The 6,936-nt window shown below is 50.9% G+C and overlaps 1 protein-coding gene across 2 annotated transcripts in view; it reads left to right on the top strand.

Moving 5' to 3' along the window:
* Positions 1 to 1,267: 1,267 nt before the first annotated feature.
* LOC122380617 (eukaryotic translation initiation factor 5-like) overlaps positions 1,268 to 6,936 on the top strand; it is a 29,109-nt gene continuing 23,440 nt past the window's right edge. Inside the window, exon 1 of one of the 2 annotated variants that reach the window (XM_043363931.1) lies at positions 1,268 to 1,450. The gene's annotated coding sequence lies outside the window, so the exon portion shown is untranslated. The remainder of the gene's footprint in view (positions 1,451 to 6,936) is intronic. The other variant, XM_043363938.1, reaches the window with a different exon arrangement.

Here is a 6,936-nt window from a genome sequence, read left to right as displayed (position 1 = left end):
AGGTGGTCCGCCGATGTGCTGGGCACAGCACGCGACCCCCGCCTACTACCCACGTACGGTCTGATAATGCGCCACATGCCCCGGCGCCCACTCTCCCGAATGCGCCGCTCCACGTCATCACGGCTGTCACGCCGGATAGCGCTGCGTACCGCCCTGTTCGCGTTGCGGTATTCGCTCGAGCCGTGCCCGTACCGCGCTAGCGCCCCCCGACGGCGACACATCAAATCCTTAGTGGCGTCGGACACGAAAGGGGCAGTAGGGTTCCGGATCTTGACGGCTCTGATGGGAGCGTGGGCGTTCAGAACGGGTAAAAAAGTCGTCAAGAAGTTGCTCCACTTATCGGTGACAGCTGGCGTGGAGAAAACAGCGTCCCAATCGGTGTGTGCGAGGTCGAGATTCAACATAGTAAAATCGGTTCTTTTAAGACTCCGCGAGAGTATAACAGTTGGTGACGGCCTGCAGCGGGGCATGCCGATAGCGGCGCGAACAACTTTGTGTGTACTAAAATGACAAAACTTCGTAAAACAAGACTTCACAATGTCGGGACAGTTGGTGATGAAAACATCGAGCAAAGAGCCAGTAAAATATGTAGGAGACGTTACACACTGCACGAGGGAGTTATCCGATAAAAACTCTAAAAGGCAACGTTTGGCTGGGTGCGTGTCACACTTCAAAAAACAGCAGTTTAAGTCGCCACTAATAAACAACTTGAGGTGAGGGTAGTTGACAGTCACGTGCTGAAGTTGCGCCTGAAGGTCCGTGAAGTCGGCAGTCAGGTCGGCGACGGTGTGACGGGGCGGGCGGTATACCGTGCACAGGACGAACTGGCGTCTGCTGTCCGGTTTGATGAGCGTCCAGAGCGTCTCCAGTTTACTCCCGGGACAGGAGGCGTCTGCTGGCATCTTGATAGGCGATACCGAGACGCCGTCTCTGGTCGCCAGCGCCACACCGCCGTAACCCCTGCCGTCGGACCGGTCTGCGCGGAGAAGCTGGTATCCCGGCAGCACCACGAGTCGGTTCGGCGTCGTCGGTCTCAGCCACGTCTCAGTGAGGCACATCAGGTCGTAGTTGTGTCCATGGAGCAGGGTGGAGAGCTCCAGAAGCTTGGGCTTGACGCTCTGTACGTTCAGCGTCCCGATGACCAGGGACACGCTGTCGGCAGGCCGCTGGTGTCGCTCCCGGTGCTTTGCGCCTTTGCTCCCCCGTTTCCTTGCGCTGGGCGCGCGCCTGCCGCGCCTCGTACGGCGCCGCGGCTGCGGGTCGCCGTCAGCTGTTGGTCCGGTGGGCGGCGGCGGCACCAGCCGACCGTGCTCGGGTCGGGTCAGCTGGCCGCGGGCCGGCTCAAGGTCACCAGGTGCGGTGACCACACGCCGGGAGGGCGGAGGGCGCTCGGCCGGTACGGCGGTCTGCACCAGGGATTGCACCACGGCAAGCAGCACGACAAGCCGCAGTAAGTCTCGATGTTTGGGTAATAGTCGCATCGTGTGACTCACACACTCAACACTCACACGGCACACACACGCGTGATCCCAACCCCACCAGGCACAGGGGCGGCGCGGAAGGACGGAGCACCGGCACCGCACCCGACCTCGAGTGCGGCGCACAGGCAACTGCAAATGTAATACGCAAATGTAATTCCAAGTGCTTGCGTATCGATGTTGACTGAAAAAAAAAAATAGGTACTCATCATACAAGCCAAGTCTGAAATGATGTTTTTACGCTAACTTCGCGGCCACGTTGGTTTTCTTCGCCCTGACGAGTATTCGCGATAGCTCCCGGACGGTTAAAGAAAGGGACACAAAAGCTTTCAGCTTACCTTTTCCTGTTGAATAAACCCTCGCCGGTCGAGGGGTCGGGTGCCGCCCCTAAGATGTTTTTTTTTGCGGTAGCTCAGAGCAGGCTGGAGATAGAGAGCTGAAACCTGGATACCTGACCGTTGGTTTAAGCTGGATCTTGTAACACTAACTGCATTTTCAGGTCAGGTCAAGTCACTGAACTATGACATCATACGGGAGCCTCTGGTCCTAAAATGTCGCAACTTCGCAACACCTTAGTGTCAGAAGAGGTTTCACAAGGACATGAAACTTGCAGGACCCAGAGTGTCAGACGCCTCAGTGTCAGATGTTCCATAGGTCTCACAACTTGCATATCTAGGATTTTTCCTTAACCCGCGCCCTGCTGGGGGGGTGTTTGAACACTTGTGGTTTTTCGCGAATATCTCAGAAACGGCGGCGCGGAGTGCCGCCGTTTTTGGTACACCTTATCGTACATCAATTCTACACGTGTTGTGAAAATTTCAGACCAAGGTCATTCAAGGTCAGGTCACCAGGTCACTTGAAGTGACCTCACCTCATAAAAAGTTTCAATGTCTGTCATAGCTACACCGAGTGACCGATCGCTTTGAAACTTTCAGCGATTGCTAAGAACAATAGCATGTACAAAATTTATATCTCAGAATTTTGATATCGATGACCTAAGGTCAGGTCAATTTTGCGACCTCCCCATTACAAGTCAATGGGAGAAAATTGAAATGCGACTCTTTTGGACGAAAGACATTATAAACACTCCCAAACACTGAATTACAAGTGGTTTAGACACACTGAACATGAAATTGGTGTCCGTGACCCCTGTTCATGCCCTGAGGTCATCTTAGGTCACGAATGGTATCGAACAGTTTTTCGCAAATAGCTTTTGATAGAGGCATGCTAGAGCGATGAAAACGCCTTAGATGTGTTCAGCTCGACGATACGGATCGACTGATATGCAACATGACCCTTTCCGGTCAGGTCATGACCTTGACCTGAGGTCAAATTTTCAAGTTGACCTTTCAAGGTCAAGTTATAGTTCATTCGATGCGTCTTGACGAGAGGAACACGATGCCGGTAAAAGTAAACTCGTACAAGGCTTGGGTCAAAAGTTATTGCAGAAAAACTGTTTCCGAAAAAATCGGCTATTTTTGCAGTTTTTGCCCCCTGCAGCCAAAACCGTTGACGCTAGGTCAAATCTGAGAGAATTACTCAGAAAGGGTGTTAATAGGGCTATCCAACGCGCTTTTCCGCAGCGCTGTAGCTCTATTGGTTCCCGAGTTATGCGTTGGCTTCTTGGAAATTTTCGACATTCGACCGAGAAATCGGCGAAATTTTGCCTTCAATGACCTCTGGTGACCTGACCTTTGACCTGACCAAAAAATTGACCGAAGTGATTTCCTCATTATTTTTGACGCTCTTTCGAACGCCGCCTTCCGCGTATCGCTACGTGGCCCAGGAGCCGAGTTAGAAGGGGGGTGTTCAAACACCCCCCCCCCCCCCCAGCAGGGCGTGGAAATCCAGGACCCCCAGCCGGGCGCGGGTTAATACACGTCTGAGTCTGAGTCTGAGTCTGAGAAAGACAAACACGATGGGTCCAAATTCGCGACTCTGCGACCATTTTTGGCGAAGTTGTTTACTAAAAACCAAGCCCGTGCCCTGGAGCACTCGACCTGACCTTAGAAGTCATCTGCAGTTGACCAGGGACGTTCCCAACGAAAGTTGACCGAACTTCCCTTGAACGAGGCTCTGGCAAAAAAAAAGTTCTTTTAAATTTGGCCAATGACAAAAAAATGAAATATTTGGCAAGGGCAGAGTAATCTGCTCCTGATTCTCGAATCCCTTCACATTACATCCAGGTCTAACGTGCAGTGTCGTCGGCATGTAGTGCTTTCCCAGCGCCAGAGCTGTCGGGGCGGCGAAGTTAGTAACTACAAACTGCGCAGAGGGCCTCACGGTCTCCAGCCTTCCATTTGGGTCGGGGACTGGGCCGCAGGAAAGTAGGACATTTCAGTTCCAAATCCATTGTCTAGCAAGCCGATAAAAAAAATATTTGCACATTTCTGCACGAAAGTAGTTAGGGCATGTCGCTGCAAAGCATATTTCTTTTACGCTCACGTGTTACCAAGATATCAAGGTTAGAGTGCTAAAACTATATCTTTTTAGTTTTTACCAGCTTTTGTATTTGTAACGGGAGCTTTCTGACTGGGGAAGAAACCCTAAGGGCTCTGAAAGGACACTTTTAAAAATAAAAAAGCTGGTGAAAAGAAAATTGCTTATGCATAAAACTTAACCCGCGCGGGGCTGGGGTCTCCAGCCGAACGCGCGGGGCTGGGGGGGGGGTAAATTTTACCCCCCCTGTTATCTCCCGAACTAACGGTCCGATTTGGAAAATTCAAACGCCAATCGAAAGCTCTCATCACGAACTACTAAAAACATGTACTTAATTTAAGGTTTGAGGTCAAGGTCAAGGTCAGGTCAAGGGTACAAATTGCAAGTTTCTACAGTATCGGCCTTGCACCGTAGTTGCCGAAGAATGGAGTCATGGACTGAGACTGATCGCCCAAAACGTGTTCTTAGGCTACCAAGACAATATTCGTTGCATACAATATCATTCAGAGGTCAAGTTCAAGGTCAGGTCAGGTCAGGTCAGGTCACCAAAAAACAAAATATAGAAAAGGGCATGTGCGACACATGTTTTATGGGTCATTTTACTCATAGAATCCAATAGGCACACTCAATAAGTGATATGGACCACCTCTGGATGAATTTCAGGTCGAGGTCAGGTCAAGGTCAGGTCAAGTGAGGTCAAATTTTGAAGTTGGTTGTTAAGGCCTAAAAAGGTGTCTATCTGATGCAGTTTCTCACGGCGAATCGAATGGTGCTATTTTTGTTTCCGTACGAGGTCTAGAACTTCCAAAAAAGTCATTTTTCAAAAAAATTGTGTGTCGTGACGTCATAAAATTTTGAATAACTCCCGCATTTTTGAACCGATTCTTCTAAAATTTGGTATGTAGGTGCACATAGACCACTTCTCTGACATATATTCCGGTTTTTTCGATAGACTTAAAATTTTGGATTTTATAATGATTTTCCCAAAAAAGTCAGTTTTTTGAAAAAAAATAGGCCAAAATCCAAAATTTTCAAAAAACCGAGATAGCCATTTGATAGACAAAGTAAAATTACGTATAACCTTTTTGTTACGTCTTGATTCCTTTAAAAATGAAGATGTTAGCGGCGTTTGAACTTTTGCCGTTTTTGAGGCGAAAATGACGAACATGACGTCACTAAAACGTCAATTTCTCAAAAATTTTCCGACGGATTTCGCTCAAATTTTCAGGGAACGTGTCAAATTGATGTAAGAAAAGGTACTAAAAGTTTGGCGGCGCTGCGCGCCGCCGTTTTTGAGATATCGCAAAAATTCGCGAGGGGGGGTAAAATTTACCCCCCCCCCAGCCCCGCGCGGGTTAACTCAGCGAAACAATGTTCACAGCTAGTTAAATCGAGATAAGCCGTAACTTTTTTGTGTAGCCCTTATATACAATTAGGCATAGGTAGGTAGCCTACTCGCCAGTTACCGCAGCAGGCCAAAAACAAGCAGGCACCGAAAAACCGGTATGTATTTCATCAATCATCAATGACATTTATAACCATGACAAAATACCTACGAAGAATGGTACTGGCTGGAACCACCTTCATTGGAAAGTATACCTACAATGACTTAGCTTGAACGATGCCTGTTGACACTGAATCATTTTTAAACGACCATGGTAGCAACTGATTGAATACGATAATGATGACGCAACTTACTATCAGTGGTCCCTTTCCAATGCCCAAAACATCAATCAACATAACATACAGTACCTATACCTACACATTCAAGGCATGTCAACTGCTCGTCTCTGGTTTACGGCAATACCTTTCGTTCTTGTCACAGCCTCATTATGATTATTGACTCGTTACATACCTACAATTAAAAGCACGGAAGCCTAGAACGGCTTGACACTTACTATACAAGCACTAAAGTCATAAAGCACTCATTCAGTTGGCTGGCATTGAAATCACGCCGGGTCGTTCACCGGATGACTCAGTTTCCTGTGCACTCAGTACCGTTTCGATAACACCTCCCACGCCACTTTTCCGCACTCGGCACTCGTCCCCGGCTCAGTGGCTGTCCTTGAAGCTGGCGCAGTTCCGCTACAGTCCAGGATTACCGGGAAAACAGCTGCTGGAATGTGTTCGGTGCTCATACCGGCTATAGGAATGCAAGTTTTCCGGTAAACCGGTTCGGAGCATCTTCACAGCTGATATCTTGAACGGAGTGGACAACGGTGAGTTTGCAAAAGAATGAGCGAGGGAGTGATGCAAAATATGCGTTTCACAGAAACACGTTGGCGATGCACTTCATCAGGTCTCTCAGCCACAGTGAGTCTGGCGTGTTTAGACGCTGTTCTCTGCTTTCTGGTCGACCGTGGAGCTTCCGTCGCCTCTAGAAAGCGGCGCTATCTTCTCCTGTCCACCGTCCGAGGGCATCTTTTCCTTCTCCTGTCCACCGTCCGTCTCATCGGTGGTCCCGCGGCGCGGCGGCCGAGCACTCAGTCGCAGCTGCATGTACTGAGACCGAACCACCAGGAACCAGTGCCAGAGGAGCGCCTGGACCGCGCAGAGCGCCACCAGGCCCACCAGCAGACCCCAGTCGCGCACGGCGGTGGCCGTGACCAGACCGACGGCCAGTCCGGCCATCTGAGCGCTATACCACAGCCCACTGAACACCAGCCATGCCAGCAGCAGCGGCGGCCGGTCTCGGCGCGCTCCGGCCAGCAGGAGAGCCTGGAACACCAGTGCGAGCAGCGTGAGACCAGCGGCCACGGCCAGCGCGGCTGGTCTCCGCCGGTGGATCCCCTCCGACAGGTGGAAGTAGAGCGCCGCGCCGGCCAGCGCCACGCCGGCCACCGCGTGCACGGCGGTCAGCACGGCACCGATCACCACGCAGGCACGGCGCGCCGGCAGCACACAGCAGCACGTCACAGCCGACGCCATAGGGAGAGCGCTCCTCACAAACACACGGACAAAGCGCTGCAGCGCGGCCGTCACACACCGCACCCCGCCGCCGACTACAGCGCAATACCGT

Source organism: Amphibalanus amphitrite, unplaced genomic scaffold, assembly GCF_019059575.1.
Source record: "Amphibalanus amphitrite isolate SeventyFive unplaced genomic scaffold, NRLGWU_Aamphi_draft 000102F_arrow, whole genome shotgun sequence".
Lineage (NCBI taxonomy): Eukaryota > Metazoa > Arthropoda > Thecostraca > Balanomorpha > Balanidae > Amphibalanus > Amphibalanus amphitrite.
Note: the sequence above shows the minus strand (reverse complement) of the source record. Positions and strands in the feature narration are given on the sequence as shown.